A 21,739-nucleotide genomic window follows, 5' to 3' on the forward strand; every position below is an offset into this window, starting at 1 on the left:
TAAAAGCACAGAGGCTGTGTGATGGGAGATAATCGTCTTTTAAACAACGGAGTGGCAGGCAGAAGTTCAACCGGTGAGGGTCTCCCCGTTAATGCACCGGCAAGAAAGTTTGAATGGGTGCTCCTCTCGCAACGCCCGAGGCGTTTTTCGCGGTCGGCGGAACCGCGCTGCACCAGCTGAATTTCTGCCTGTCGCTTCGCTCTTACAGGCTTTCTCGCTGCCGTGGCTGGGTGGGTGGTGGCGACCCTAACGCATACAACGACCTGGGATGGATTCGGGTCGGGGGGGGGGGAAACAGTCTCTTAAACATAGGGAAACGGGCTCCAATCCTAACTGTGCCTACTCACAAGTTCCATTCAGGGGGCTTACTCTCAGGAAAGCGGTTAGGATTGCAGCCTGGCTGTAACTCCTTGTATAGATGCAGCTACTGGCTTCTTTGCGTATTTATATTATGTATTTCCTGATGGATAAATAGGCTGAAAAACCAGACTACAGTATTTCCTTCCCATCTCCCGAAGATTTCTTTGGTGTGATTCAGCTAACTTTTCTTTGGGTGCTGATGAATAACTCGGCTCTGCTTTCTCCCTCTCCCTTCCTCCTCCCTCTCTCATTATGAAATGTGACCTCTTGAAAGCTGGGTCGCTTCCGCTGTGTGTGATCTGAATGCCAGCCCTGCTGGCACCCACATGAGTCCGGAATGCTGCTGAGTCTTGGCTTGCAGAGAATTACTGAGAGCTAAACAGAGAGATGGGTTACAAAACAAAAAACCCACCCCTCCAAATATTAGACGCCTTGCAGTATGTCCTCTGCCAGAGGCAGAAAAATAAGTCTTCTGCAAGGGACTCTAGTCAAAAATATTCTGGTGGTATCCAGTGGGCAGGAAACTGGGCACTCCTGTAATCTAGTGTAATTGAGCAAGTTCAAGGTGTTCCTTTAAAAAGCAGTGCCAGACTTTCATTTGGGGTGGTGGTAAATTTCTTCTCGTTCTGTTCTAGCGTTAGATCAGTGAAGCAGAAAGAACCTTCCCAGTATTTGCTGCTACTCTTCGACTTGTTCAAATTCGTTTTCTGGTATAAACCTGAACTGTGGTTTTTCTTATGGTAGCGCAGCAAAACTGTCATTTCCTCCGTACATGCAGAGGTTCACTGCAGACGACAATCTTGGCTTCAGATGAAACATTTTCTTTTTCTTTGTTTCTTTCTTTTTGTAAATCACTCTTTGAGCAGGCTTCCCCAACCTGGGGCCCTGCAGGTTTTTTGGACTATCCCTCCCCCATCAGACCCAGAAGCCATGGCCAATGGTCAGGGATGATGGGAATTGCAGTCCACCAAATACACCTAGGGGGCATTAGTTAGGGGAAGATTATCTTAGAATAATTTTGATATTGCTATATGCATTTTTTTGCTTGTGGCTTACAGCACAATCCTGTACTTACCTACTTGGTAGTAAGCACCATTGTATTCAGCTGGGCTTACTCCCTAACAAGTGAATATAGGATTGTGGCCTTTATCTCACTCTGCTGCTTTTTCTCACACTCCCCCCCCCCCCCCCCCCGTAACTCAAGTGAGGGAATCTAATGCCTGTTGAAAAATATTACTAAATAAAGGAACCATACTTGCTGCACCCATTCTGAACCTTTTAGGATAAGATGGGATAACTATTTATGCATGTAATCTTTTCAATCCCTTTTCCTTTTGTAAAGATAATCCCACATTGCAGGAAGCACAGCACGCTGAACAACAATACAAAACACAAAATTCAACACTTTAAATGTTGAAACACCCCCGAAATTTAGTTAGCGAGCACATTTTAGTTAGTCCTGCACAGCCACAACAAAATTAATTAACTAGTGGTGCAATCCTAAAGACGTCTACTCAGAAGTAAGTCCTATTGAATTCAGTGGGGCTTCCTCCCAAGTATCTGGGCTTCAGATTACAGGCTAAGCCAATAACATCTTGCCTTGAAGGCCTGATCAGTGAATATTTAATTGTATAATTAATCGAGTGCTAGTTGGTATGGAGAAACTAGCATTCATCTGTTCCCCTTGTTTTCACTTATTGGATATTTTCCTCTCACCATTTATAAAATATTACAAAGCTATCTATATTTTCACTGGAGGATGATCTACTAACATAAATGAGCAAGGTCCTAATGATTGTAGCTCAAAGCTGCTCTGCAGCAGCCCTTTGTCCACAGGGCAGGTTCAAACCAGAGTCAAAATGGTCCAGTGGCTTAAAAGGTAGCCTTGGATCTGGGAGGAGGATCCTAGATGTGCTTCTCCTGTGGGCCTTCCATGCAGCCTTGAGGAAGTTGCTATTTACCTGTCGCCTTCAGTTTAGTGTGTGTGTAAAATGGAAATAGTCATAATAATACTAAACCACTGTATTTGATAGTAGAAATAAAGATACAGAATTTGCACTGCTGAGCACACTTAACTGGTAAGCAAACTCTACTGAACTTAGGATGGTGCTGTTAAGCATTTTTATATCAGACTTGGCAAAGGATCAGCAGTAGAATGAGAAGAGAAGAGGCCATTAAGAACTGGAACTGAATATACAAGAACTGGAACATTGGGGGGGGGGGATATTTATTTGCTTTGGAGTGATTTTAAGAAGCTTTTGTATGACATTGGTGACATTGGTGGAGAAACATTTCTATCCCTAGGACATCTGAAATAGTTATTTCTCCAAACTTGCCCACTGTTATCAGAAGTGCTCAGAAGGTAGTTCTGGGAGCCAGTGGTAGATTAGCAAGTGTTTTTGACTGCCTGTGGTTTAACAGGAGCAACAACTAAAAGGCTTTCTCATGCTCTCTTCCCCCACCCTTAATTTAGGCTGCTGACTTGAGGAGAGTTTGAAGTGGGGGAGGGAAAACGAGGAGTGGATTTTTGTGTGACAGGACTGTGAACTCTTGTTCAATTCCTGGGCTGAGAAATGTCCGTAAAGGTAAAGGTACCCCTGCCCGTACGGGCCAGTCTTGACAGACTCTAGGGTTGTGCGCCCATCTCACTTAAGAGGCCGTGGGCCAGCGCTGTCCGGAGACACTTCTGGGTCACGTGGCCAGCGTGACAAAGCTGCATCTGGTGAGCCAGCGCAGCACACGGAAACGCCGTTTACCTTCCCGCCAGTAAGCGGTCCCTATTTATCTACTTGCACCCGGGGGTGCTTTCGAACTGCTAGGTTGGCAGGCGCTGGGACCGAGCAACGGGAGCGCTCCCCGCCACGGGGATTCGAACCGCCGACCTTTCGATCGGCAAGCCCTAGGCGCTGAGGCTTTTACCCACAGCGCCACCCGCGTCCCGTCCTCAAAGGTACCTGATTCTTAATTCTGTATCCCCCCTCCTGCATTTTGCACCTGGAACTCCAGGATACTAGTCAAAAACAGAAGATTATGAAAGCTGCCTACCATGAATACATAGCCTGAAATTTGTCAATCTCTGGACTTGTTGAATATATAGCTGCATAGAAATCTGTGGTGCAGTTGGGTGTGTGGGTGTGTGATTTTTCTTTCACCACACCTGGTTTTTCAGTCAGTTCTTAACTTCTCCAAAAAGAGAGGGGCTTTGCTGTGTCGGAGCAGTGCAGATGTTTTGCCTTGTGCCTTAGGGGTAGCCTGCTCTGCAAGTGTGTGGGGAACCAGGCCCAGGAAATGGTTTGATCAGCTAAGCAGGTGTGGACCTAACTACTTGTAAACCAGATCAGTAGTTGGCTCACCAGATACCCTTTAATAGGAACCCAACAATATAGTGACGAAGGATTGAGGATTGGAGTGATCGTTCTGAGGTATTATGGCAGTGGACAAAGCTGAAGTGTAACTTTTGAACAAATGTGTTTTTAATGAAGTAAAACTTGGATGGGAGACCCTGTGGTGTAGCAGCGGGTTAACAAAAATGAAAATAGGTGAAAGCCAGTGCTGCTGTTCCACTTACTGAATGGCACATGTAAGAAAAGGGTGATGTGATTTTGGCTGATTCTTCATTTCCATGGCAGGCCTAGGCAAATATGTTTCAGAGGGTTGGGAGACAACCACCCCCACCCCGAACATTGAGGAAGGTGACATTGTGGGGAGACAGGTGCAGGTGGAAGGAGATTCAGCCAAAATCACACACACCCCGACCGCCTTTTCTTACATTATAGAAGTTCTCTACTGGATCAGGAACCATTCCATGAATGGAGCAGCCATATTGGATTTCAGCGTATAGTATATTAAACAAGTGTGTGGAGACAAGCTGCAGTTGTGAGAGGAGCTTTGCAAAGGCTCTAAAGTGATTATTTTTATTTAATTCACTTCCTGCCTTGCACTGAGTGCCAAGCCTGCAAAATAAAATGGTAGCCGCTATTAAGGATGTTACAGCAGCAGCAGCAGCATTTAAATGTTGGAGTAGTTGGCTGAGAATCGGTAATGAAATCAACAATTAGACTGCAGTTAGGTCAATGGTAACTCCCTTATACATATTCCAGGTTTCAGCCCTTGTGTCGAAAGCAGTTTCTGTGGTTGAGCCCTGGCACATAAAAAAGTAATATTTGCATTGCATGGGAGGTTGACACTAATTGCAGGAATAAAAGTCTTGGGGGAAATTCTCAATCTGCTCACTGAAAGGTTTATTGCTGTGGTGGGGAGCTGGTGCATGGACACCTTCTTGCCTTGAACTCTGGGATTATACCTTCAGGGTTCTGGAAGCGGGTAGGGTGGCAAGACGCCAGGCCTCTGGAGCAATGGCACGTACTGGCAAGGCACATATTACTACTGTATGCCATAAGAAGATGGCTGCTGGATGAGGCCAGTCTAGTATCCTGTTCATATGTTAGCTAACCAGATCCCTGTGCAAGGAGGACCCAAGCAGAAGAGCTCTGCCCTCCTATTTCTTTATTATTTTATTCATTTTATTAAATTTGTATACCTCCCTTCATCACAAGGCCTCAGGGCGGTTCACATAATAAAATCAAGGTAAAAACACAAGCAAATAGTTAAAAGAAAAAACAACAATGAAACAATACTGCCCCCTTCCCACAAACACATTATTTTTATTTATTCAGTTTATAGAAATACATACCCTTTAATTCCCAGCAACAGCTTTTCATAGGCCTCTGGCAGGAGGAGTAGCATAGCTGTTGTGGCATGTAGCCCTCGATAGCTGTGTCCTCCATGCATTTGTCTAAACCTGGGTAGGCAAACTAAGGCCCAGGAGCTGGATGCGGCCCAGTTGCCTTCTAAATCCAGCCCACGGACAGTCCAGGAATCAGCGTGTTTTTACCTGAGTAAAATGTGTCCTTTTATTTAAAATGCATCTCTGGGTTATTTGTGGGGCCTGCCTGGTGTTTTTACATGAGTAGAATGTGTGCCTTTTATTTAAAGTGCATCTCTGGGTTATTTGTGGGGCATAGGAATTCGTTCATCCCCCCCCCAAAAAAAAAATATAGTCCAGCCCCCCACAGGGTCTGAGGGACAGCACCATAGAGCAGATGTGTGGAACCTTTGTCCCTCCAGATGTTCCAGATGTTGGTGAACTACAACTCCCATCAGCCACAGCAAGCATAGCCAGGGATGATGGGAGTTGTAGTTCAAGAGTAGTTGGAGGGACAAAGGTTCCCCACACCTGCCATAGAGGGAGGATACACAAAGGCAGGAATTCAGGCATCCATGGTACAGCAAGACTTTCTCATGTGCTTGATGGAAAGCTGTCAGTCATTAAAACAGGTACAAGTGACTGACTTGGGTCATCCACACATTCCTTGAGGATATTAAGCTGCTTGTTTGACTCTCAACTCCCAAGTGTTCAGATTACATCTCAAAGTGCCACACTTGTAAGAGCACCACATGTTTATGCAACTGCTATGCTAGTTGGGGGTAAATACATTCTGTAAATATGTGTATTCTTCTGTGTTTTGATTATAGCTCACAAGCTGCATGAAGTTACCTTTTAACCCAGGGATCAGCAAACTTTTTCAGAAGGGGGCCGGTCCACTGTCCCTCAGACCACAAGGCGGGCTGGACTATATTTTTTTTTGGGGGGGGGAGAAAAAAAACGAATTCCTATGCCCCACATATAACCCAGAGATGCATTTTAAATAAAAGCACACATTCTACTCATGTAAAAACATGCTGATTCCTGGTCCATCCGCGGGCCAGATTTATAAGGTGATTGGGCCGTATCTGGCCCCCGGGCCTTAGTTTTAACCAGTGGTTGAAGTACAAATAACTGGAGCCTAGTCTGTGAGGCAGGTGTGGAGAACCTCTGGCCCTCCAGATTCTGCTGAACCACAGCTCCCATCCCTGGCCGCACTGGGCATGCTTGTGATGGACATTGCCGTTCAGCCATATCTGGAGGGCTGAAGGTTCCCCACTCCTGCTTTGTGGAGTAGCTAGAGATAATTCACTGAATTATTCCAAGGGGGCAATTGCAGCACATCATCAACTTTGTTTTCCATGGGAGTACATTTCCATAAGCAATTCTCCATGGTGTAGACAGTTCACAAATATAACACAGTCATACCTTGGAAGTCGAACAGCTTAATTCCTGAACGTTTTGGCTCCTGAACGTTGCACACATGGAAGTGACTGTTCCAGTTTGCAAACTATTTTTGGAAACCGAATGTCCCACCGGGCTTCCGCAGCTTCCGATTGGCTGCAGGAGCTCCCTGTAGCCAATCAGAAGCCGCACTTTGGTTTTCGAACGTTTTGGAAGTCGAACATACTTCCGGAACGGATTCGGTTCGACTTCCAAGGTACAACTGTATAAGCGGTGGGGAAATTGGAGTGCCCAAACATGGGGCTTGACCACATAGCACCAAATCATGGTTTGTATTTTTAATAATGGTGAATCACCCTGGGATCAGTTATCTGTGATGGGTGGCAGATGGGTGATACCCAACATTAGTCATTCTCTGGGTGGACCCATTGAAACCAATGGACTTAAGTTAATGGATCTGCCCTTAGCATGACTAATAATTGGGTATCACCTATAGTTAGAGCAGAACTGCCATTTGCTCAGAAATGCATGCAGAGCTCAGAAAATAGACTGGCTGTCAGTGTGCGTTGCCCAACACTAGGGTTGTGTACAGTGTCCCAGTGAATAGTATTCATCTTCCTTTGCAATACAGGGCCCCTGCGTCCTCTTTGTATAGTCAAACTTTCTGTGAAGAATGACTGCTGCTTGAATATGCTATCCTGTGAACATTTGTACTTAACTAAATTGAAGAAGCTTGATTTTTATCACCTGGAGGGATTTTACGATCACTGCTCAGTCTAAATATTTTTATGGATGAAGGGCAGGAGTGTAACTTGTTAAAGATTTCACAGTTATAGTGATGAATTATGAGCTGCTGACTGTTCTCTATATTAAGGCTGTCTTGAGACATGGGCTACTTTCACATAGGAGAGCAGAGAGAGAGAGGGAATATTTGAGAACTGTGCATTGCCTTGATTTCTGCTCTCTTTTCATATTAAAAAGCTAAAACTAGAGCCCTTGGTGAGGCTCTGCAAAGGCTGCATTGTGCTCTTAATTCATGGGGCTTAGAATAGAAGATTGTCAAAGGAAAAGTTCTTGCCCAGGCTACTGTTGAGCAGAATGGCCTGTGGTTGCTCAGAGACTTCCTCAAATGACATTTCCTTGAGTAGCTGTGTCAGCTGAATATTGAAATTCAAGGCTCTATTTTTGTAAGACAAAATATTTACTTAATAGTGGGGCAGACAGAGAGCTGTGTTCATGATGCCCCCTCCGAACGAGCTCATTAAACCTCAACTCTCCTTTAGCCAGACTTTCTTAAAGCAGCTGTTTTTTTAGATCCTCCCATTGATATATTGGGAGCAGGTCTCTGAGAATAGTTCTGCGGAAGTGGTGACACCCCTGTTGACAGTTGTGAGAATGCTCTTTGTTAATAGAGTAATGGATTAGTGCAAGATCTGGAACACTCCCCATTAGCATGCCTCTGAATAGAGGAAGGAAATCTCCTTTCAAGCTGTGCCCTTTAATAACCTTGAATCTTGTTAATGAATTTCTGCTAAATAACCCTGTGAGAACTACATTTACCTAAAATGTTCCCTTCCTGTACTGTGCCTTTGAGGTGCTAATCTGTTATCCTGCTTTCCTTATAAAAGCTGTCTCTGTTGATTCCCAGGTGGGGTCATAAGATGCTTTTGAGGTCTGCTGCTAAAGGGCTAAACTAAGGTAGTAAATTTGCGCAAACATTTGCACTATTTAATCAGCAGCAACAAGGAGATAAAGAAGAACCCAGGCTGCTCGGCATCTCCTGTTTGCTGGATGTAAGCTTTCTTTGGTGGAGGGTGAAAGGTCCCCCATTTTTAAGATCAGCCACAATGTAGCAAAACAGCGAGTAAGGGTTCAAGCTCTCCAGAACTCTTAATAAGATATCAGGCATGCAAAAAAGGGGAGGAGGGGCAATGGTGCTGTCTTGAATAGTAAAACATCCAGATATTAAGTGCAATGCATGTGATTTACTTACTTACTTATTGCATTTATGTTCCACCTTTCCTCAAAGGAGCTCAAGGTAGCCTCTTCCTCACCATTTTATCCTCACAACAACCCTGTGAGGTAAATTAGGCTGAAGAGACTGTGACTGGCCCAGGGGTTTGAACCCGGGTTTCTCAAGTCCTTGTCCATGGGTAGGCAAACTAAGGCCCGGGGGCTGGATCCAGCCCAATCACCTTCTAAATCCGGCCCGAGGACGGTCCGGGAATCAGCATGTTTTTACCTGAGTAGAATGTGTCCTTTTATATAAAATGCATCTCTGGGTTATTTGTGGAGCATAGGAATTCCATTTCCCCCCAAAAAATATAGTCAGGCCCCCCACAAGGTCTGAGGGACAGTGGACCAACCCCCTGCTGAAAAAGTTTGCTGGCCCCTGTCCTAGTCCGACACACTAATCACTACTGCAGGTTTTGTGCTTATTTGAGTTGCTGGTGCATCCTCTGATAAGCACTCACAGTGGCCTTCATGTGGGGTATGGATTCACATTTGTTTTTAACAATGATAGCAGGAAGACTGCTACACCCCTCCCCACTACATCCAATGTAGAAGTCTGAACGTCTCCTATCTCATCCTGTGGACTTCTGACCAAAGCCCTGAAGTGTTGCTTGAAGATATCTTTCACTTTGTTAACGCTGGAGTGAGTCCTGTAGGCAGAGTTGGAGGGATTTTTGTGTGGCATTCTTAATTAAATGCTCCAACTCTATAAGATGCTGTTTGTGCTGGAGGTGATCTTAAGGGCAGTGATGGAAAAGGGGCAATGGACTTTGCTGTCAGTGCTAAGCCATCACTTCTTGCCCTCTTCAGTTTATGATTATATGCAGTTTTGTTAATCGTTCTCCTTATTGGACTTTAACCTAGAACATTGATGCTGCCTTCTGATCTCCATGTTAGGAGTGGCAGGCACAGAGCATGGTTGAATTTTTCCACTGTTAGAAAGAAACTAGGCTTGCCATGGTTTTTTGTGGCAGGAGGGGAAACCTCTCTGGCAAGAGTAAGGTATGGGGGGGTGGGGGGGGGCGTTTCAACTTAAAGGCTAATGAAAGCCAGTGTGGAATAGTGGTTTATAGAGTGTCAGACTAGGACCAGAGAGACCCAGGTGCAAATTCTCCCTTGGCCATGATACAGTGTTAGAAACTCAGGTATATACTGTAAACCAGTCAGCACCAAATAGCTCCTGGAATCTAGGTTGTGGTCTCCAAAATTGAATATCTATTCACCAGGCAATTTGGGACTAAATGACCCTCAGGATCTCTCCCAACGCTACATTTCTATGATTTCCACTAAGTTGCTTGACTGCAACTTGGTCTTACAACAGTTCACTTGTCCCAGTATGCAAGTAGGAAAAACACACACAGTGGAAATGGAAATGGTATTAACTATGGATTAAGGCAAAAGTTTTAAAACTGTGGTTGCCATCCTGGTACTGAGAAATCTCCACATAGTCGCTATTAGACCTGCACCAGTAGCAAAACATGCCTGGCGCCTGGCTGGTTTTGAACACTGGCCATGAAACTCTTTGGGTGATCTTGGATCAGTCACTATCTCTCAGCCCAACCTACCTGATAATTCTTTTGAGGCTAAAATGGCGGAAAGGAGAAGAGTCCAGCTGTGGGGAACATGTGGCCCTCCAGATGTTGTACTCTAAAGTTTCCATCATCCTTGACTATTGACCATGTTGGCCGGGGACGATGGGAGCTGGTGTCCATCAACATATGAAGGGCCACAGGTTCTCCATGCTCAGCATATAAGAAGGATGGGATTAAACTGAATAATAATGTAGAGGAGGGGATGTCTTCAGGTTCTGCTTTGGGAATAATCTTATTAAATTGGTGATGTGATGTTGCATCTGGTGGTTCACTCTTTAGCCAGTTTCATGTTGAGTTTAAACTCTGAGCCATATCCTTCTAAGTAGCATGGATTCCTTGGTTTTGTTGGAAAAGTGGGAAATCAGTCTTAGCTGACTTGCTTCAGTTTGAAGCATGCTTAATTGGCATAGCTGCACTATAATGGAAAAGCTCATGGAGGGCTTAAATGTAAACAAAAAACAAATCAGGCGCTTCAGTAAAGGCAGAACTTTGCTTCTTTTAAATAGTAGTTTATTCAAAACAAATTCAGCTGAGGAACTGATGCTGCATTTAGCTTGTAACTTTTAGCATATACGGTTCCTAGATTTATCACTGCTCATGTGTACCCTTTTAATCAGTGCAGAAGGCAAATAGTTAATAGTGAATTTCGGTTTTGTATTTCCCAAAATCCTCTGTCAGCAAGCCTTTTGTCCTTCTAGCCAGAAGGATGACTTCCTATGAGGACTTTCCATAAGAGGGATTGTGTTAATTAGGGGTAGTTTAAGATAGAAGTCCTTATCTGGCGCGAGTCATTTATAAAGATCTTGTACTTCACCCCCCACCATCTATTAATGATGGGTGGAGGGATGGAAAAGGATCCTCTCTGGTACAGATATCCTTCTTGGGAAGACGTGGGTGGAATGCCTCCAGCAAAATGCTTTGATTAAGGGTCCAAGTTCGGATCGCAGTGCTTGTAAGGAAAATGTTACCAAGGCAGAATGGCTGAATTTGCACAAAATTCTCTACCATGTTAATCTGGTAGCCTGTTAATCATTCCCTAGGAATCATCTCTCTCTCTCTCCCCCCCCCCCAGCTTGCAACAGTCCTAGGGAGGGTAGGTCGTGTGTGTGTGTGTGTGTGTGTGTGTGTGTGTATTTTCATGAAGGGTAAAGAAAAATGGCTTTGCTTATTGCAGAGATATAAAGCACTCCAGGTGGTAGAAGGCCCCCTGTCCTAAGTTCGTCCTTTTCTGTTTGTTCTAGAATCCTGAAGAAGAGATCAGAATTTCTTCCTCCAGCGTCCAAAGAAAGGGCAGAGGGAATGATTAGTGGTTTGAAGGTGTTGGCTGGGGCTGAAATCTTATACAGTACATGTGTTCTTGGGAAGTTCCAATGAACTTAGTGAGACTTTATTCCCTCCACCTTTACTTAGAACTGAGCTGTACCTTATACCCCTCCTGCATCCTCCTCATTGGAGACATTGCGATTTTGGGAGAACATTTGCTTAATGTGGGGATGTGGCTCCTGTGACAGCTGAGGCTGGGCAATCATGGTTTGAAGCAGCCTCCCCAAATCTGGGGCCTTCCAGATGTTGTTGGACTTTGACTCCCATCATGCCTGTCCGTTGAGCATGCTGGGAGTAGAGGTCCAACAGCATCTGAAAGGCAGGGTACAAACTTGGGGAAAACTGATTTGTAGCTTTAAGGGCAGGTACTGGTGAGAGTGTGGACATTGAATCCAAGACTTCTTGGAAAAGCCCCCTTCTCCTGTTGGCATGTGATTCTGGTTAGGGTGCTACCTGACCTCTTCTTAGCTTTCCAAGTTGTTGTTTGAAACTAAATATGTTTCAATAAACTGCTCAATAAGGCCTTTTGAAATGAAACAGCAAAGTAACAGCCTTAGTTCCGGGTTCTTGTTCCCTGCAAAGCCTTGTAATAGACAAATGATTGCAGGACATCGTTTCTTCAGTCAAGGTGACAGTTAAAGGTGTTGTCATAAAACTTTAACTGTTAAGTGCTAACAAGACTTCAGTGCCTAAAGGTAGCCTAAAGTTCATGCTCTCAGTTCCTGCCCTTCATGCAAACAGAAAGTACATCTCTTATTGGGCCATGAGGCTCGTTACTGTGCAGTTCACAGCAACCCCTCTGGGAACTCATTATCTGCACACTTCCCTTCCTGCCCAAATTCATTTCTCAGCTTATTTTGAGCTGAGCCCATAGCACACAGTGGCTTGTGGTTCTTGGCTAGTGGCTTAAACTCCTCCTCAGCTGCCATGTGAGTTGCATGGTTTTGCGAGTTTGCTTAGCTGAAACCGAATTTTGTGCAAATTCAGTTGGACTGCTTGAATTTCAACAACATCAGTATCTGGATGACTACAGTAGTAATAGAAGTAGCAGTACTAGTAATCATAATAAAGTTTCAGGGATGAACCACCCAAGTTTTTGTGCAGCTTCTTGTGGGCATGCAGGATTGCCTCAGGACTAATCAGTTACCTCCACTATTACCTGCAGGGCCATATTACCTGCGTTGTCACCTTAGAATCATAGAATTGTAGAGTTGGAAGGCACCACGTGGGTCATCTAATAATAATAATAATTTATTATTTATACCCCGCCCATCTGGCTGGGTTTCCCCAGCCACTCTGGGCAGCTTCCAACAGAATATTAAAATACAATAATCTATTAAACATTAAAAGCTTCCCTAAACAAGGCTGCCTTCAGATGTCTTCTAAAAGTCTGGTAGTAGTTGTTCTCTTTGACATCTGGTGGGAGGGCGTTCCACAGGGCGGGTGCCACTACCGAGAAGGCCCTCTGCTTGGTTCCCTGTAGCTTGGCTTTTTGCAGTGAGGGAACTGCCAGAAGGCCCTCGGCACTGGACCTCAGTGTCTGGGCGGAACGATGGGGGGTGGGGGTGGAGATGCTCCTTCAGGTATAGTCCAACCCCCTGCAGTGCAGGAATCTTTTGCCCAACGTGGGGCTCAAACCCATAACACTGAGATTAAGAGTCTCATGCTCTACTGACTGGACTATTACAGCCTGCAATTGGGGACCTCCTCATCCAACCTTTCCTCAGGGTTTGCCTCAATGACTTGAACTTATCAGAGTGTGAGAGGTGGTGGCAAGAAGACATGGGAGGCAGGCATAAACTGGTTGATATCCCTGTGGAGTCACTTTTAAGGCTATGACAACCTCTCAGTAAGGAGGATCTGTACTTATCCAAGGAGGATGTGTCATGTTCTCAGATCTTAAGGCAGTCTTAAGGTTATTCCCCTGCTCGATACTCTAGATGTTATTGGTAATTGCAACTGAGCAAATGAACTGGAATTCTTGGGACCAAAATCGAATGAAGGGAGCTTGCTTGAGCTCTTCCCTCCAACCCACCCGCAGGCAATTGTTTGAGCTCTGCTTCGCAGTAGAGTGAAAAGAAGAATTGGAGCTGTGGAGCTGAAGCTGTGGAGCTTGTGATTTCTCAACTCTCTTGGGTGCGGACTCTCAGGGTTATGCTGAAATAGTTGGGTGTGTAGAGCTGCGCTGGAGTGAATTTTGCAATCTACCACAAATGATGCAGTCAAGTTACCCTCAGTGGGGGAAATTGCAGAGGGTCAACACACTTGGAGCGCAATGGAGAACCTCCTTCGCTATCCACTTCAAGTGCAACTGAGTTCAGGGAAACAATGTGTAGTCTGCTCCCAGCCGTTCGCCAGCACAGTATATGCTATGCAGAGCAGAATTTGCTGTTTTGTAAATCCTGGCTCCAGTGTCAAAAGCTATTCCACACAACTTGGAAATGTCTGTATAGTGTTTCTGATGATCAGGGCTGCTGCCCTTTGCATCTCTTTCTCCATTTTTAGTCGTCTTCTGCTCTTTTCCTTGTCCGAAAGTTACCAATTCTGCAGAAAGCAACAACTGTTAGAACCAGATTGCCTTGGGGCCCTTGAAACACTCTCCATGCCAAGCCCCCCACTGGCCCTGCTATTAACCTTCCTTGAGTGTTTTGGAACTCCATTAATGCCCTTTGCTTCTCTAGTTGGAGAATATATGGGAGCTAGCCTCCAATACAAAAGTGCAATTCACATTTGTTGCTCTGTCCACTTTTGCTTCTGGTCCCACCCACAAATAGCACGTGGCCCCTTGGAAAGTTGCCTAGAATTGACTGTGGCCCTTGGGCAGAGAAAGGTGCATCTCATCCATGCCTTAAGTCTACTATGTGAGAAATAAGCAGGTGGAGAACTTGGGCTTACTTTGTGGAGAGTATTCTAAGTGAAAGAGAAATCTCAGAAGCTTCTATCAAAGAGAGCACATCCATGTTGAGAGAGCTACCCTATTGCTGTTAATTGATGCTCTTGGGTCTCATGTGAAATAGGTTATTTCTGCTGAAGCTGTGAATTTGGCAGCCCCAGTATTTAATGAAGGTATCCAGCAAGCCAAAAATATATCCTCACATACTTGCATAATTTCACACTTCCTTCTGTGGATGAACTGTCAGCTCTGGCCATTCAGAGTTCCATTTCTCTAACCATTTTTAGTGGACCATACGCCTTCAGTTTAGCACAGGCATTTTCGGTTTGAGCTGTGCACCTGGGCCAGGCCGTGAACCAGAAAGCGACTGTGCAGTGTGCCAGCTGAGCAAATGCTTTTGTCAGCTGCTTATCTGGGGAGCAAGACACTTTCTCCAGGCTTTAAAGTCCACTTTCCTGCTGGAGTTAATGATGAGGCTCCAGGTCCTGCTCTCCAGCTGAGATATTTGAATGTGTCAGAGTCCTATTTACTCTGTGGGGTTGGACTTGGCCTTTATTTGCTTAACAAGCTGGAAGCATTTCTCTGCCAGGGTGTTGTGGTAGGTGACTGACAGCTCGGTCAGCTGGGGAGTGGAGCTGGAGGATGGAGGCTTTTGGCCTTGGTCTCCCTGTCCCTCCCTCCCCTCCCCCAAGCGAAGGCATCATTCTGCTGCGGAATTGGGGAACCTTTTCCATCACCTCCAGGACTGTATGCCAGCAATAGGCGGGGCCAGAAGCATAAAAGAGCAGATCGATGAATGTCAATTTTACCTTTCTGCATGCCACACCACCCTCCATCCGGGCAAGCAAGAAGGATTATTCAAGTTCAAGGACACATTCCAGTCAGGCTAAAACGAGCTGAGTGCAAAACTATGCCAGAGAAGGGAATGTGTGACCTAGGGAAAGTTCCAAGTGCCATAGAGTGCCATAGAGTGAGCGGCCTAGAGTGTCGCACCTGCCCTGCCAGGCCTGAGGTCCCTGAATTAATTGGCGTTTAATTCACACTTTAAAATTTGTGTGTGTTGTATGTTTTTTATTTTGTAGAACTCATCATAGAGCGGAGTCCCATGTTCCATCAGTATGCAGCATTGGGGTTGGGGAGGGTCGGTAATACTTGTTAGCCCAAGTTTTAAATGTGTGTATTATCTTGTAAATTTTTCAATGTAAATAAAAATAAGTGTCAGAATTTAACCAACACCTAGAAGATGAAACTTGTTTCCTAGTACAGCGGAACCTCGGTTTCTAAACGTCTCCGTTGACGAATGATTCAGAACTCGAACGCCATAGTTTTTCATATTAATTTTTCCGTTTGGAGGTTTCTGTATCAAGTTCTCGGTTTTTGAACGTTTCGAAATTCAAACAGTCTTCCGGAACAGATTACGTTTGAAAACCAAGGTTCCACTGTACACTAGAGGGGAAGAAGTTCTGGAATGAGAAGGACTGCATTCAGCAAAATAACATTTTAAGGTCACTGGAAGGCCGCATCTGTGGCCAACAGAGACTTCCACCTGTGTGACAATTTTAGAGTCTGGTTAAATTCCTTTTGGGTGCTGCAGGCTCTGGAAATTTTAATCCTAGAATTGCAGAGTTGGAAAGGACCCTGAGGGTCATCCAGTCCAACCCCCTGCAGTACAGGAATCCTGCCCACAGCTGTCCTTTGGCGGGCTCATACCACCAACCTTCTGGTTAACAGCCAGATGCACTGACCCTTTGAGCCATTGGACTCCTTCTGTTTCTGTTTCTGTGATGGTTTTGCTTGTTTATTTAAAACCGAGATCAGACCATGAAGTGGGGGAACTAGGATAATTAGGTTCATTGGTTCCCTGAAAAACAGCTAATTTTAAAACTCTTATCTGAAATTCTCAAGATTTTGCTGCAAAAAATCCACTTGTACATTGAACTGTGGGAACAGCACTTACAGGTTAAAATTGACCCCATAAAGTGGAACAAAATCTGGAACTTAATCCCATTTCAAGTTATTCATTGATGGTGCCTGATTCCCTGCACTCTTAGCAAGATTTCAAGTACAAATAGCCCACTATGCTGGAGAGGCTGTGGACGGGCAGATACCTACCGTATTTTTCGCTCTATAACACGCACCAGACCATAACACGCACGTAGTTTTCAGAGGAGGAAAACAAGAAAAAAAATATTCTAAACGAAACAGTGGATATATGATTTTTGTGGTTCATGCTGTGGCCATAGACATGTGATCTGACAGTGAGTTTGGAGTAGCCCAATGCAAAAATCCTGAGGACACATGTGGATCCATGCTTTGTAACCACGTTTTAAGTGGGGAGGGAAGGAAAAGCAGTCAAGGGACAAGGAGCATGCATGGGGTGTGTGGAGAAGGATGCTGCTAATAATGCAGGAGAGGAGGGGTATAAGGGGAGAAGGCTCCTCTCCTCTTCCACTTTGCTCCTTTAAAGCAAGCAGGCTCTGCTTTTCTCCCTCCTCCCCGCTAGCGAGCTGAAAAACTTTGCTGCTATTTAGCAAGCTGAGTGGGGAGGAGAGAGGAACAGAGAGCCTGCTTGCTTTAAAGGAACCAACCGGACAGGAGCCACTTACACTCGTGTAAGCGGCTCCTCTCCTCTCCCGCTTTGTTCCTTTAAAGAAGCAGGCTCTCTGTCCCTCTCTCCTCCCCACTCCGCGGCTCTTCTCTCCCTCTTTGCTGTTTCAAAGCGAGCCACGGAGGAGGGAAGGAAGGGGAACCATGGATCCTCTGCTCACGACTGCAGCAGATCCCGCCCGCCACCCACAGGCATTCACTCCATAACACGCACAGGCATTGCCCCTTACTTTCTAGGAGGAAAAAAGTGAGTGTTATGGTGCAAAAAATACGGTATTTTCATATGTGGTGGTCAGGTGAGAAGATGCAGGAATTCTCAGGATGCGTGGTAACCTTTTACAAAATGGCACTTATAACAGGTCAGGTACTAATTAAGAGTCCAGGATGGTGTTATCCATCTTTGATGACGGAAGTAAAAAATGTTACAAGAAAAGGCTTATTAAAATTATTAATATCAGCAGCATGCTTGAGGATAACTGGAAGGTCAATAGTTAGGAGACAACTTGGGACAATTATGTTGATGGAAAAACTGACACAGAAGGTGAAGGACAGGAACAATTTTTCAAAAGGCAGAAGGAAAATGTTAAGTAGCATGGTATTTCTTAATTAAATACGTAGCACTAAAGGAACATAACTGATAACCATAGGCCACACACAGCCTATGTGTAATGGCTGTATAAGATGCCAGCATAAACAAAGAAAGGTAATTCTGGTCATACGTAAAGAAGAACAAATATTTTACAGTAAAACAAAGATACAAGCAATGCTCTTAACTATATGCTAGTTATATGTGTTTACTTTTTTGTCACAAAAGCAAATTTTATTTTAGAAAGAGAGAGCCAAGAGCAACTACAAGTGGAGTTTGGGAAGAGAGATTCTGGGACACAGTGTCCCAAAGGAAGCTCAGGGGAGATCTTGTTGGAAGTAGGTCTCAATGCCCTGAGCTTCTGCTTCTTTCTTCTGGGTGACCTAAATAGCTGTGCTAAGAACAAATCTGGATCAAGGGAAGGAGAGAGTGGGGCAAACCTTGTGTCAACGTTTCTTACTGCCCAACAGGCATCACTTCATCAGAATAACGTTTATTGCATATTCCTCTTGTGGCTGCTTTGTACAAGTAGTATGGATTTTTTGTGTGTGATCAGCATTAATGCATATTGCAGCTTTCCTAGTCTTTGGAATAAGTGCATGGCTGACTAAGCTTCAGGCTTTTTTAAAAAAAATACTAAAGATTTTCATGGTTCACAAAAAATGTGCATTGTCTTTTCTCAAGTCGTATAGTCCTTTTTTACATTTGATGTGAGAAATATTACCACCCCAGTCCCCTCTCCCCCACCTTATTCTGTATAAGGTGGGGGAGAGGGGACTGGGGTGGTAATATTTAGTATATTTGTGGGGTTTTATGCCAGTGTCACTTAAGCAGGTTCACGAATTCATCTATTTTATATGTACATGTATTAAGGGACGCAGGTGGCGCTGTGGTCTAAACCACTGAGCCCCTTGGGTTTGCCAATCAGAAGGTCAGCAGTTCGAATCCCCGCGACGGGGTGAGCTCCCGTTGCTTGGTCCCAGCTTTTGCCAACCTAGCATTTTGAAAGCACGCCAAAAAAAGTGCAAGTAGATAAATAGGTACCGCTCTGGCGGGAAGGTAAACAGCGTTTTTGTGCGCTGCTCTGGTTTCGGTGTCGTGTTGTGCCAGAAGCGGCTTAGTCATGCTGGCCACATGACCCGGAAAAACTGTTTGTGGACAAACGTCGGCTCCCTCAGCCAGTAAAGCGAGATGAGCCCGCAACCCCAGAGTCATCTGCGACTGGACTAAACTCTCAGGGGTCCCTTACCTTTACCTTTTTTATATATATTTTATGTATACACACATACATTTTTCTTGGTAGTGAGAGAGGTTGGGGGAGCCTAGGGCATGGTTGGTTATCTTTAGTTGGCTGCAGTTAGATTTGTTCATGGCGGTGGGGGTTGTTGGGCCAGGTCAGCCATATTGATTCAAATGCTGTCGGTGAGTTCTTGTTGCCTTGTTGGGCTGTGTATGTGATAAAGGGGAGCCATACTGGAATGAAGGCATATATTCTATTTGTCCCCGTGACAGTTTCATTCAGTCTATTGCTTAATTTTTCTAATAAGGCTGTTTCCCATATAGTTTGATACCATTGGCCCATGTTTACTCCTGACAGGTTTCTCCAGTGTCTGGCTATGTTGTTTCTGGCTGCTGAGAGTAGGTAGGTTATGAGCTCTTTATAGTGTGTGTGAGCATTATTATTGTTATGTAGTGAAGTTTCACCCTGGGCCAGCAGGGGAATACTGTATATAGTTTTCACTCAGGTCTGTAGATAGTTTTCACTCAGGTCCACGTCAGTTATTTTAGGCGGGAAACGCTGGGCTGTTGTTGCTACAATGTTGACAGCCGGCTGCCTATAAAAGCAGGCCGGCTGAGCTGTTTGCAGTCAGTTCTATTCCAGCTTACAAAATAAAGAGCTACTTGGAGAAATCGCTGTGTCGTCTGCTATGTCAACCCACAACTTAACACTGGCGACGAGGATGGGATAGATGGACATCAGAGCACAGCCAGATGCGGCCAGCCTCTGAACTGAGCTGAATCACTGAGCTAAATCACTGAGCGAAATCACTGAGCGAAATCACTGCACAGAACCAATTCAGAGCTGACTGTTCTGGCTAAGAGCACTGTGTTCCATCCATCACCCTTCACACCGGCATCAGAATCATGGCTTCACTTGTGCCTCTACCGCTGTTTGCGCCAGCCTCTGAATCATGGGACTCCTACCTCGCTCGGTTTGACTGCTACCTCCAAGCCAACGAGCTGACAGCAGTATCAAAGGATCACAAGCGGGGCCTATTCCTCAGCCTCTGTGGGCCTGAGGTGTTTGAGATGGCCCGAGCATTGGTTGCGCCTGAAGCAGTCCAGGCAACACCATGGGACACGATCCAAGAGAAGCTCCGCAACCACTACGCACCAAAGCCGTCCAAGATTGCTGCCCGCCATGCGTTCTACCACCGGAACCAGGCAGAGGGGGAGTCAATCAACAACTACACCACCGCCCTGCGACAGGCTGCAATGCACTGTGAGTTCCGAGACTTAGACGATGCCCTGATGGATCGAATCGTCGGCAGGGTCCGGGACATCCATCTGCAACGGCGTCTCCTCGCCAAGCCAGACCTCACGCTACAGAAAGCCATTGAGGAGGCTGTGGCCTCAGAAGCTGCTGAACGCTCCGCCCAGGAGATCCGCAAGTCCAGCAGCCCGCGTCTTGCTAGGGAGCCAGTTCCGGTGCATCATGAAGAAGCCCGCAGTGATGAGGCATCCTCCAGTGAAGACGATGATGTGCACCAGACAAAGCGGGAGCGCAGGAAGTTCCAACAGAAGTCCAAGGGCCAACCGGAATGTGCCGGCTGCGGAGGCAACCATTCCCGTGCCAAGTGTCGATTCAGAGACGCCATCTGTAGGAAGTGTTCCAGAAGGGGCCACATCGCTAAGGTCTGCCGATCGGCTCCGTCTGACACCCCCCCTTCATCGACTCGCAAGTCCAAGTCTTCACTCCAGTCTGCCAAGGAAAGTTGTTTCGCTCTCACCAACTGCCGCTGCCCGTCTGGAACCACGATTGGCCAAACCGACTCGCCTACGCGACGCAAGCTGAACGTCACGGTGCTCATTGAAGGAGCTCCATGTGACATGGAGATCGACACCGGGTCTGCCCTGTCCATCGTGTCATGGAGCACCATCAAAAGACTGGTACCCAGAGTGTCCAAAAGGCAACTCGACTCTCACCGCATACACCTGAGAGACTACCAGGGAAATGACATTCCCGTGGTAGGCGTTGGCCGGTTCTGGATTGCCTTCAAGGATTTTTCGGGCCTGCTCCGGTTGGTGGTGGTCGAAGGTCAGCGGCCAAGCCTCCTAGGGCTAGACTGGTTTGATGCCCTCGGCCTGGAAGTCACCGGCATCAACTGCATCTCTATAACGCAGAGACTGAGGGTCTCGTCAAAGACTTTGCCGAGGTTTTCGACGGCACCTTGGGGCAATATACAGGTACGCCCATCTCCTTTAGCCTTGATCCACAAGTCGCCCCCATCAAGCTAAAGCCACGCCGGGTTCCCTTTGCTCTCAAGGCTAAGGTGGACGAACAACTGGACAAACTGATCGCCCAAGGAGTTTTGGAGCCGGTTGACCACGCCAAGTGGGAAACCCCCATCGTCACGCCTGTCAAGCCAGATGGGTCAGTGAGAATCTGCGCTGACTACAAGTGCACGATCAACAAGGCACTTCAGCAGCACGCTTATCCGGTTCTTGTTGTCCAACACCTGCTGCATTCCCTGGGTGAGGGTAAGGTCTTCGCTAAGCTGGACCTTGCCCAAGCCTATCAACAACTGCCCGTCGATGATGCCACTGCTGAAGCCCAGACGATCGTCACCCACCGGGGGGCATTCCGTTGCCGCCGGTTGCAGTTCGGGGTGAGTGTGGCTCCTGGGATCTTCCAAAGCCTTATGGAGTGTCTCCTGCAAGGGCTTCAGGGCGTGGTACCATATTTTGATGACGTCTTGGTGTCTGCAGACTCACACCAGCAGCTGTTCGAGCGCCTCCGTGCTGTGCTGACCAGGTTCCAAGAGGCTGGGCTCAAGGTAAAGAGGGAAAAGTGCCAGATCGCCATTCCACAGGTAGAGTTCCTGGGCTATCTTATCGATGCCTCCGGCCTTCACCCGACCACATCCAAGATCCGCACTATCCAGCAGGCCCCCACCCCAAAGAACAAGACGGAGTTGCAGGCGTTCCTGGGGCTGCTGAACTTTTATAACAATTATCTTGGAAGATGTTTAGTA

General features: G+C 46.1%; 1 protein-coding gene across 1 annotated transcript in view; it reads left to right on the forward strand.

Annotated features, from left to right (window-relative positions):
- NHERF1 (NHERF family PDZ scaffold protein 1) overlaps positions 1-21,739 on the forward strand; it is a 62,469-nt gene that overhangs the window by 865 nt on the left and 39,865 nt on the right. The window lies entirely within an intron of this gene.

This window comes from Podarcis cretensis (assembly GCF_951804945.1).
Source record: "Podarcis cretensis genome assembly, chromosome: 2".
NCBI lineage: Eukaryota > Metazoa > Chordata > Lepidosauria > Squamata > Lacertidae > Podarcis > Podarcis cretensis.